This window comes from Pinus tabuliformis, chromosome 7, assembly GCF_031772625.1.
Source record: "Pinus tabuliformis cultivar Carrire ecotype Pingquan chromosome 7, CPIR1, whole genome shotgun sequence".
In the NCBI taxonomy this organism is placed as follows: Eukaryota; Viridiplantae; Streptophyta; class Pinopsida; order Pinales; family Pinaceae; genus Pinus; species Pinus tabuliformis.
Window position 1 is genome coordinate 309,566,559 of NC_142293.1, and position 12,374 is coordinate 309,578,932.

Sequence of the window (12,374 nt, forward strand, 5' to 3'; positions counted from 1 at the left end):
AGTTCATGGATATTTTGTATAAGTGATTAATATTTTTGAGTTTTCAATGCTATCTACTTATGGTTGTATTTTTAGTTTACTTTATTATTCTTCAAAAAAAAAACATAGGGTTTGTCCCTACACACTATGGAAAGTGTGCATCTTATGAGGTTCCAAAAATATTCTTCATGGTTTTTGAAAAATAAACATGTAATTATTTTAAATACATAGGGGTTTTTACAAAGATTTAGGCAAGCTACATGATTTTAAGTGGTTTAATTCTCCCATGCAAGGGAAACAAATGATATTACCTAAAGCCAATAATCCAAGAAATATTTTAAACAATCACTCATATAAACAATTGATTCTTACCTCATTCTTCAAATTATTGTATATTACTATTTTCTTGAATGTTCATTTCTAAGCTCACTCTTGAAATGTTCAACTCCAACTTCTAGCTTATCAAATGTATGAAAGGTTACTAGTTGATGTCCCTACCATCTCATAAGGATAATATTCTTCAACTGAAACCCCCAAGTTGTAATGGCTAAATGAAAGTGTGTTCAAGCTAGAAATGGTCAATATGACTTGCCCACTTCACCACCTGATTATGTAGCTACCAAATACGTATGGAGTCCCCACTAGCATAATAAATTTTAACCTTATAACAAATTTTCATTATTATGGAGTTTATGGTGCCTCTCTTCCTTTTCTTATAGTACTTGTGAAAAATGCCGCATACCTTGTTATTGTTAATTTTTCCATTGTTTTCTTCAATTAGAAATCAATTTAATCTTCTAGTAACAAATAGAAATTGTAGATAGAAAAGTAAGTGCAATATACAATAGAATACAATCAAGAGCAATAGCAAGAAACACAAGATTTAGTCAAAGACTAGGGAAAAAACCCCACAAGGGGGAAACCCTTTCAAATTATTCTTATTAGATTGTCATAAAGTGTTCAATAGAGAGATACAATGATTCCATTCATCAATAAAAGAGTCAAAGTCAATTTTTTGACTATCCAAGAGTTCAAACAACCAATATCCAATAGATGAGCTTCAAAGTCAAATCTGGTCAAAAATTAAAATATACAATTATGGTCAAATTCAATGACAATAGTAACAATCCCAAAAATTCAAAAATCAACTTGCCTTCAAAGGATCTCAGTCAACTATCCAAAAATTTGGCCTTGAATGCTGGTCAAAATGTAGTCAAAACAGTGCCAAAATAACCCTCCAAAATTGGTCAAAGTCAAAGTCACAAATCTATAGAAACCCTAGTTGCATAATTTCAATCAAACAAGGTCAAAGTTCCCAGAAAAATTTGGCCTCCAAAAACAAATACAAAACTGAAGTCAAACCAAGTCAAAATATGCCCAACAACAAAAAGTCAATGCTAGTCAAAGGTTGGTCAAAGATAGATTTCAGCCCTCTTGGAATTTTCTCTCTCCTACTTACACATGTGAAAGAAGACCTACAATTTCAGACTTGTACGAACCTCCAAGAGAAGAAGAAGATGTGTGAGATGTGTGTCCAAATGAGGTTGATTTGACTTGTATTTATATGCTTCTTTGGAGACCCAATTAGTCCTTTAGGTCGACTTGTACTTTTGTGCACATGTGGGTTTTCATATCAAAAATATATTTTTCCTTGACGAAATTAAATACTTCCAAGGGCATAGAGGGTATTCTTTGGAAGAGGAAGGTTGTCCAAAGGAGGGAATTTGTCCCTAAGCTACCAAATTAATAGTTATGCAAAATTCATAATTATTAACTCATTAATATGTCCATTATTCATCCATTGATATGTCTCTTTGACACATAATTCTAATTTATAATTAGCTTCAATGCATATTTGTTAGGTCCCTATAATACTAATGTAACCCCTAAATTGTTATTTTTGTGCCCCACAAAAGCCCACTATTGTTATTATTGTGATCTTACATTATTATTGTTATGTAGACCCTAATTATATTTTGACCCGTTAGACTCCTATATATACCAAGGAGGTCTTGTCATTTAAACCATCTACGAATTGTTCATTTATGTGATGTAAAAGGAGGTTTTCCCTCGAAGTGGCTTATTATCAAGTTGTTGATCTCTCTTTTCTTATGCCTCTACGTTATTTTGATTTGGGTACATAACATTTGGTATCAGAGCTCTTGATCCTAGAGTTTTGTTACTTCAAACTAGTCATAGTCGCATTTTCACTATAAATTTTTTCTATGAAGTTTCAGACCATGAAATTTTTACCACGTGGAGGCAAAATCTTGATGAAAAATTGGTCAAAATTTCAGACCTTGGTTCGGTATATTTTCGGAGATATGGTACAATGAATTTAGGGTTTCTATATACTCCATAATTTAGTCTCAAACAAGTATCTCAGGGAGAATCATCATAAATTTCTCTTCAAGCATCGGGTTTGAATTCTATAAAAAGTGACTAAATTATATGGACTACAAATTTTTGGGTAGAAGTTTCAGGGATGAAGATTGAAGCAATGACATGTGGTAGCCCGTACAAATTTGCTACACTGAACCAATCCATAATCAGGTCATCATGAGAAAATTGGCATAACTTCATCTCGAAGAATCCAATCTTGGTCTAAATTGTGAGGGTGGAAAGAAGACACAACAAGATATGTTAGAACGAAGTTTCAAAACTTGTGAGGCCAAAATCGCAGAGATACAATAGTTTCAAGGTCCGAAAGATCAATAATCTCAAAATCAAACTCTTAAAAACAGAAAAACAAAATGTGTATTTTTAAAATTGCATAATTTTTGTTTGAAAAATAAGTTTTAAGTGTTTCAAAGGGTACAATGAAGCATAAATATCATTACTTGGTTCCAAAATGACTTGCAAACAAAAAAAATGATACACCCATTAAGCCCACGAAAATATCTACTATGATGCATGAAGAAGAGGAAGAAATGGAACATGATATATCAAAATTACGACAACAAGTGCAACAATTTTTCCTCTCACAAAGAGAAACAAAAATGAATTGGAAGTGATGGTGAATTTTAATATGGATGGTTTAAAATAAAAAATAAAAGGGGTCACGGAAGGTTTGACAAAGTTGCTACAATAAATTCTTCTTAGTGGTGATAAGGTATTCCATGAAACGAATGATGAGAACAAAATGAATGTGAATCACGATTCTAGAGACTCCAACTTTGGGTTGAAATCCAACCACACTTCGAAGATCGATATGAAGAATTTTGAGGGAAAGGATATGCTAATATGGATACTACAGATGGAGAAATTCTTTGATCTACATGATACACAACACACACAAAAGGTACACATTGTATCTTTAGATTTAGAAACCAATCAATTTGTGTAGTATCCGTGGATTTGTTCTTGTAAATCACTTGTCACTTGGACTATTTTTATGGAGTATTTGATAGCACATTATGAGGATACAGAGAGAAATACCTTCTTTAGCCAATTAGTAAATATCAAACTAAAGGGTTTAGTTATAGAGCACATTGAGAACTTCCGAAAATTGAATATCAAGGTAATTGATATTCTAGAGGAGCATTTGATTTATGTCTTCATATGGAAATTAAGGGATAACATCCAACATGAGGTTCACCTTTGGGAACCTAATTCATTGGGGAATGCGTTCAGGGTGGCAAGAAATGTTGAAAGAAAAATTATGGCAACAAGGAGGCCTACCACTTACAACTATATAGATGGAAGTGTTGCCGCTTCTAGCCTCCCTCAACCTACAAGGTTGACACCACAACAACTGGAGGAAAAAATAGCAAAAGGGTTTTGTTACAGTTGTGATAAAAATATATTAAAGGTCATAAGTGCGTTGAGAAGAAATTATTTTACATATATTGTGAAGAGGAGGAAGAAAAGGAACAAGAAACATCAAAAGAAGAATATCTTCACTAGGAACCCGCTCCAGAGGTTGAATAAATCCATCTGACCATATCTTGCAATGCAATGTATGGAGTTAGCACTCCTCGAACTCTTAAGATATAAGGATATGTTAAGAAGAAAAAGGAAATAGTGATGCTTGATTCAGGTAGTACCCATACTTTATTCATTGTAAGATAGCCAAGGATTTGAATTGCTTTCTATATCCAACTCCAGAGTTTCATGTGATGGTTGCAAATGGAGGAACTATAAATTGCTCATGTAAGTGTCATAATATCAATATAACCATGAGGGAATATGTACTGAATAGTGAAATGATTTCCATTCCAATGAGTGGTGTTGATGTTGTATTGGGAGTCCAATGGTTACAATATTTGGGAACAATAGTTTTAATTTTCAAGAGATTTTCTTGATTTTTTTCTGGGAAGGAAAGGAAATTGAATTAATGGGTATCACAAGGAGACTTGGTAAGATAATAATATCTAATGGCATGGCAAATATTTTGAAGAATGAACAACGAGGTGTAATTGCACAATTGTGCTCACTAGATGTGCAAACATCGAAGTCACCCATTTCTCTAGATTGCCAAAGAGTTGACAATAATTCCAAGGTATATGAGACTCCCAAAGGTATCCCACCTATTTGAAATCATGATCATGTTATTCACTTAATTCCGGGAAGTGTTCCTTGAAACATCAGAACTTACAATATCCCTATGCCTAGAAGAGTTAAATTGAACACATGGTTGTAGAAATTCTAAATGTCCGTATAATTCAACCTAGCCAAAGTCTTTTCTCTTCTCCAATAGTATTCGTGCATAAGAAGGATGGATCATGGAGTATGTGTACAGATTATAGAGAAATAAACAAGATTAATATTAAAGATAAATTTCACAATCATGTCATTGATGAATTGCTGGATGAATTATATGGAGAAATTTACTTCACCAAGTTGGATCTTCATTCAGGATATCATCAAACTAGAATGAAGATTGAAGACATTCTAACAACAACATTCAAAACTCATGAAGGTCATTATGAACTTTTTGTCATGCCTTTTGGCTTTACTAATGCACCTTCCACATTTCAAGGTTTATGAATTCCACTTTCAAATTCTTCCTTAGCAAATTTGTGTTAATATTTTTTGATGATATACTAATCTACAACAATTCTTGGAAAGATCATATTCAACATGTTGACATGGTGCTCAAACTATTGGAGGAAAAAAAATTGTATACAAAACCATCCAAATGTTTCTTTGGGGTAAAGGAGGTGGAATATTTGGCTCATATTATATCTCATGAGGGTGCTAAGGTAGACCCTAACAAAATTAAAGCCATCAAGGAATGGAATATACCCACAACCTTAAGGCATCTTCGAGGATTTCTTGAGTTGAAAGAGTATTATTGCAATTTTGTTAAGAATTATGGGAATATATCAACATGTCTAATAGAAATATTGAAGAAAGATGTATTTTCTTGGATTCTAGAATCAACTAAGGCCTTTGAACATCTTAAAGAGGTAATGTGTCAAGCTCCAGTGTTACACCAAACTTCACAAAAACCTTTATTATGGAATGTGATACCTCATGAAATGGCATTGGTGTTGCTATAATGCAAGAAGGAAGACCCATTTCCTTTTAAAGTCATCTAATCAAGGGAAATAATTTAAACAAACCTATTTATGAGAAGGAAATGTTGACAATATTGCATGCTTTGAAGCAATCATGCCCTTACCTAAGGGGAAGACACTTAAAGTAAAAAAAAATGATGATAGCCTTAAATACTTCTTGGAAAAAATATTATCTTCATAAGAGCAGAAAAATGGGTCACAAAGATGTTGGTTTATGACTTTGAAATCATCTACAAAAAAGGGAAGAAAAATATTGTTGCAAATGCTCTCTCAAGAAAGGATGAGGATGTGGAGGCATTGCATCGTGTCATTTCTATTATCTAACATTATTGGATAACTAAAGCAAGGGATGAATGGAAGAATGACAAAGAGGAGCGGATACTGATTGAAAAGCTACAACAAGATCCCAATGCGTCTGATACATTTATCTGGAAAAATGATTCATTTTGGCACAAATATCGCTTATATCTATGTAATAACTCCCAACTCATACAAAAAATTATTTTGGAATTGCACACCTCTCCCATAGGAGGGCACTTGGGATTTTTATAAACTTACCAGAAGGCCAAGAAGGAATTTTTTTTGGATGGTCTTAAATTTTGATATTCAGAAGTTTGTGGTAGAATGTTTGGTTTTCCAACAAAATAAAGTTGAGACAATTAAGACCCCAAGTTTTTGACAACCATTAACCATTCCAAGTCAAAGTTGCAAGGAGTTCTCAATGGATTTTATTACACGTCTACCCAAATCTGAAGGAAATAGTGTAACAATGGTGGTAGTTAATAGACTTACCAAGTATGCACACTTTTTACACTATCCCATCCTTTAAAATCCAGTACAATTTCTATTGAATTTGTCGAAACAATTCAAAAGCTACATGGAAACCAAAAGGTTATTGTAAGTGATAGAGATCCCATTTTCACTAGAAATTTTTGGACAATTTTTTTTCTTTTATTGGTACTAAATTGGCTCATATCTTATCTTATCATCCTCAATCTAATGGGAAAACTAAGGTAGTGAACGAATGTTTGGAAGGATATCTTCGTTGCTATATATCTGATAAACAAACAAAATGGGTAAAGTGGTTACCTCTAGCAAAGTGGTGGTATGAAAATTCCTTCCATACCGAGGAAAAAATGGCCCTATTTATGGTGCTTTATGGAAATCATACATCGTACATCACATCATCTTTAAGAGACAATTCTAAGGTACAAGTAGTGGAAGATCACATCGAGCATCAACAACAAGTTCTCCATCTTTTAAAGGATAACCTGATCGAATGAAACAACAAGAAAATCAACATTGGAATGAAAGATTTTTTGACATGGATGATTGGATATTTTTATGTCTACAAACATACAAACAAATTTCCCTCAAGTAAGCTAAGAAGTATAATAAATTATCACCCAAGTACTATGGTCCTTATAAGGTGTTGCAAAAGATTGGTACTGTGGCATACAAATTGAAGTTTCCTACATCTTTGCGAGTACTCCCAGTTTTCCATTTTTCATGCTTAAAGAAGGTTATTGGTGACAAGCTCCTAGTTCACACTATATTGCTAGAACTTGATGAGGAAGGACAAACCATATCGAAGCCTGAAGAAATCACAGAAACAAGAATCTAGCAACTACATAATCAATCAATTTTAGAGTAGCTCATAAAGTGGAAGAACTTACCTACTGAAGATTCCACATGGGAGGATGAGTATTTTATACAAAAGCATCCATAACTACTCAAGCATTGAAGAAAACACTTTTTGAAAGAGACATGCATGTTAGGTTCCTATAATACTAGTGTAACCCCTATATTGTTATTGGTGTGTCCCGTAGAATCCCAATATTGCTATTGCTGTGCCCTTACATTAGTATTGTTATGTAGGTCCTAATTATATTTTGACCCTTTAGACTCCTATATATACCAATGAGGTTTTTTCATTTGAACCATCCAAGAATTGTTCATTTATGTGATGTAAAAGGAGGTCACCCCTTCAAGTGGTTTATTATCAAGTCGTTAATCTATCTTTTCTTATGTTTATACGTTATTTTTATTTGGGTACATAAGAATATTATTAGCCCAACTCTCAACCACCTTTCCTATTTTTACTTATTTACATCCCCTTTAATCAATTTCTACTCTTGTTATGTGTTCACATGATAATTCATTTTTTAATTAAATAGAACTTCTAAAATAGGAGATAAATGGTTTCCATTAATGCATGTATCTAGTACCTAGTTTCCATTTTTAACTTGCATACTAGAATCACCTTAATTTATGTGTAAATATCCCTTCTAATAAATGAGTGCAATTATCTATATATGAATAATGTTTTAAAACTGTCAATTTAAATGTATGCACATAAATTATATTTTGTCTCTAAATAAAAAATTTCGATCATCATTTATGTTAATAGCAATACCAATATAACCAATACCAACGGTGAGGCTATGATCATTCAACCCCTCCAAGTACATATATTTTCATGGTGGGGGAAAACTCATATAACAGATGGGGGCTTCAATCAATGAACCTCTGACATAGAATGTGCATTCGTGGCATACTAAACAATACCCTTAATTTGACTACATATTGGAAAATACCTCTAAAAATCACTTTATTTAACCCCCTACCAATACAAACCCAATACACCTTCCCAATTTAAAAAACCCCCACTTTCACTCGATATTGTAAGTATCCATTTTTTTATTAACATTTTTTATACCCCTTTATACTTATATCCCTTTATTTTCATTAACAATGGTAAGTAGATTCTTCACTTAGAAATAATAACCTAAATACGAGGTAGTTGAAAACTTGAAACTTTCAATAAAAAAAGCCAGATATAAGTTTGTTGATTTAGAAATACATACTGTGGAAAATTTGAATGGAAAATACACAAATTTTAACTCTCAATTGCATATATCTTCTATTGAATACTGAAAAAGATACACTACAATAGTTCAAAACAAAACCTTGATAACCAACACAATGACACACCTTTCATCTCGCTTATAAAATAGGAAGGGGAAAGAAATTACAATGAATAGGGACACATGCAAAATCCCATCTAGTTGGAATTTGCTTAATCATAGCCCTAACCTAATCATCTAGTACACCATAGTTGTATGGTAAGAGTTCCAAGTAAGTGTATCTCCATTAGAAGGTGAACTGGAGCATGAAAGCATGCATCACTTCCTTGAGATCTGCGTCCTCTACCTAATATGGGAATTTATCATGCATAAGTATTCTAATTGACTAGGGATTTGCACCCTTCTAGTAAGAATAGATCATGCATGCCGAAAATAACAAAGGAAAAGCTTTGATAATAGAAAATCTCTATCCAAAAATGAAATTGCTAAATCTAAAACAACATCTAAATTGTAATTAACTAAAGGTGGCACATGCATGCCCTTAGCATGCATGCACCCTCTTCGAAACAATAGTTTATTTCACTGTCTCCTGCAGCATGTATGTACCCTCTACCAAGCAATAGTCTATATCACTAGTTCCTGCACTTTCATTCAACTTCATCATTAATGTATGGAAAGGGTGAAGGTTCCAGAAATGTTGCCTTCTTTGTTGCCCCATCATTGGGAGGATCACTAGCTGAGAAATAGGTAAAAACTCTTAGCACATGCATTAGACAGAGATCATAGAGGTATTAATAATGTGATGCATTTTTGTTATGGATCAAGGATACTTGGGAGTTGGAGTGGAAGCAAGAAGAAAAAGTAGGAAGCAGGAGTGGGGAGAACATTTTGAAAAGCTCTAAAGTCAGGAGCAATTTTGGGAGAATTTTTTTATATAATATATATTTTTTATATATTTTGTTGCACATATGTCAACAAAAGCATGTAGAATAATGAATTAGTGATAAAAAAAACATAAAAACATGGATTAAACCATATAGCATCATTAGTCTAGTAGTTATAATCTTCATCAATGACAGGTTCACAAATTGCAAATTCTCATTTATATAATATGTAAGGGTGCACATAACCAAAATAACATCAAGTGTAATCCATCTCTGAACAACAAAATACATCAACAAATAGGCTATGGATGGCCTATACCATCCAAAAAATTCATTCTATAACAAATAGCTACATATCATTAAAATCATTACCTATCTTTAAATATTTGCAATTAATATCACTATCTAAGCATTACCATAAGATATAAAAAACATAGCATGTCAAGCCAAGATTTTGTTTGAGTGATGGGTAACTTTTAGTAGGGTCATGATAGAGGAGTTATACAATCAATGTCACTAACATTAAGGTACATAAATGGTTTGGTGCTCTTCATTAAATACAAGTTCCATACCCTAGTATGACAAAATCCAATCGAAACTTTGTAATCCCCCCAATCCTGAAATCTTGAAAAGCTGATAAGTCTGCTGGATTTTGAGTGAGATCTAAAATTCTACTTTTTTCCATATGAAGTCCAATGAGGTTGGAAACACTCTCAAACATCTTGAGTCATTTCATGATAATGTTAAAAAAATAAGTAAAAGGATGAAAATGAAATATAAATGAGAATGTCATTTTTACTTTAATAATTTAACATTACCATGAATTTCTTATCAATACTAGGGTCATAGGCTTTAATATAAGGTTACTCTAGACCTCCTGCTCTCGATACTCCCATGATACTCATGAACCTCTGTTTCTCGATCCCACCTATTTTTTTTCCTCCGCATGGCCAATGTATTGTATAAACAATACCTTATAATATACATATTTTTATACAACATATAAAAACACTTTACCCCCTATTATATGCTCAATATATTATTTCATTATTTCTTCATTTTTAATGCCCCAATATGAACGCACGTGGTATGGTATTGCTTTGTAAGTGAAGCCCCCGTGATATAACATAAGCAAGACCTACATTCACTCTTTTCCGTTTACCCATTGTGAGAATCATAGTCACTGAAAAATAAGTGCTACATGTCCTTATTATGTGTCACTCAATTATACTTCATGAACAATTGCATATGCGTCGCCTTCAAAGCAACATGTAACCACTTAGGTGATCGCAATTTCCATCCCATCATCCTAAAATAGTTTCTAGTAAGCATGAATGGAGACACTACTGCTCTCCCGATAATACATGTCACACCCCTGCTTCTTACCCTTACCCATGTGCAAGCTTAATTGGAAATATATTCATATTTGTCTTCGTACAATTTTAAAGGAACATATCAAATATAAATGTTAAAAGCAATTATAAATCATACTCACATATTTATAACATGATCATATTCAAATTGAGACATAATCTCCTAACCTTGGGTCCACATAACTTGGCTCACTCCAAAGTCCATATACACATGGTTCTTCTCTATCACATTTGACAAATCATAAACTTTGTAGAAATAGATCAATTCTACATTAAAACTTATATATACCCATAATTAGACTAAATCGTAAACTTGTGCACGCAATCATAGTATTCAAGGTCCCAATGTCCCAACATTGCCTCTCTAAGCCAAGTCGAGCCTCTTGTGAGTTAATTAAATCTTTTTAATGTAAAAATATATTTTTATGAAATAATTTAGTCTTCAACATGTAGATGACAAGTCAAATAATATTATTTCAGGAGAGATTCAAACTAATTGTTATCTTGCCATTATAAAAAATTATATAATGCTAGATCATCCTCCCATTTGTTGTTGTTATCTGATATCATTATGCCATAATATAACTATCATTTTCAAGTGAATTTTTTTTTTTTGTGGGTTGAATTTTCTATTATTCTTCTTATTAGTTATTGTTGAGATCATGTTTCATAAGATAGATATAGGTGCACTAGGTTACGACAAAGCCTATTGGGTTGATCCATCGAGGATAATGGGTCACTTGGAAGGGATGATCAAGACATTATTCTTCATTTTTCTCTTTGTTCGTGATTGAGTGTTTATTGAACCCATAATTTTTTGGACAAACCTTTATCGAGGGTTCCTTCAACAAGGGTAAGATTTTATTCAACAATAGTTGACCCAGTTACCAGAGACATTCCAAAGGAAATCTCTCCTATTGGGAAACCGATACAACTGTCTTAGACTAGAGTGATGCAATAATATTTTAGCAACTCCAATCTCACTGCATAGTCCAAATCACAATGATGATCTAAAAGGGGTTTTGACCATAATCTGACGCTTGAAAAGGTTAATTTCCAGGCCAAGATAAGCCCTTATCGCAACAACCAATATTTAAAATCCAAAACTCTTATTTTTTTTCTATTTTGTGATATATATATATATATATATATATATATATATATACGTATGTATGTATTATTTCACTAGCTCATACTTCAATCCTATCTTATAGCTAGTTTTATCGCTTGGGTTTTGCCAGAATATTATCCATTTGGCCCAACAAAGGTACACCTCTCTTGTGTTATGAAAGAAAACAAATCTAAACTGATTTCAAAGGGTTGTTCAAAGGTTTTTCATATCTTCCATACAATTTATAACAACAATATTTTGGTGGTAAGTGAAACATTCACTCAAGGGTTTGATTAAAAAGGTATGTCTTGATGAACCCTCTCTTCTCTTCACTTATATGTTATATGTTATCATTATTTGAAGTGACAAACAATTTTCAATTTGTTGAAAATTAAAAATATGCATGAAATAATTTTGGGTTTTGACCCTATGGGGATTTTACCCCTTTTGTTAAGTAAACAATCTCCATATTGAATTATCATTAGTTTTAATAATTTATTTTATGTGTTGGGTTTTTATTTATTTATTCATTGTTGTTTAAAATTAGTGTGGCTATGGGACGGATTTCCCCATAGGAACCCAAGTACCCCAAGGAAATTCCATCTTGCCCCAAAAATAATTTATATTGGACAAAGAAA